This window comes from Penaeus monodon, chromosome 24, assembly GCF_015228065.2.
Source record: "Penaeus monodon isolate SGIC_2016 chromosome 24, NSTDA_Pmon_1, whole genome shotgun sequence".
Taxonomy (NCBI): Eukaryota; Metazoa; Arthropoda; class Malacostraca; order Decapoda; family Penaeidae; genus Penaeus; species Penaeus monodon.
Window position 1 is genome coordinate 23,363,317 of NC_051409.1, and position 317 is coordinate 23,363,633.

Sequence of the window (317 nt, forward strand, 5' to 3'; positions counted from 1 at the left end):
TTTACTCATTATCTTGGAAAATTTTCAACTCAAATAATGTAAGTGTAATAACACTGTACTAAACATTTATGTACACATAAATACGTGCCCGCAGCCCACACAACACACACATATAGACTGTATATAAAAATAAAAATAAAAATGTTTACATTCAAATAGATGCATTTCACATAATTTTATTTCCCTACGTCTTTGTTTATCTTTCTATTATACAGTACCCATATCTATTTATCTATTTACCATATGTGTGTGCGTATACATGCATAAGGTATGTATTTCTATATCTCATTTTAATATAAAGGTGGAATCTGTAAATG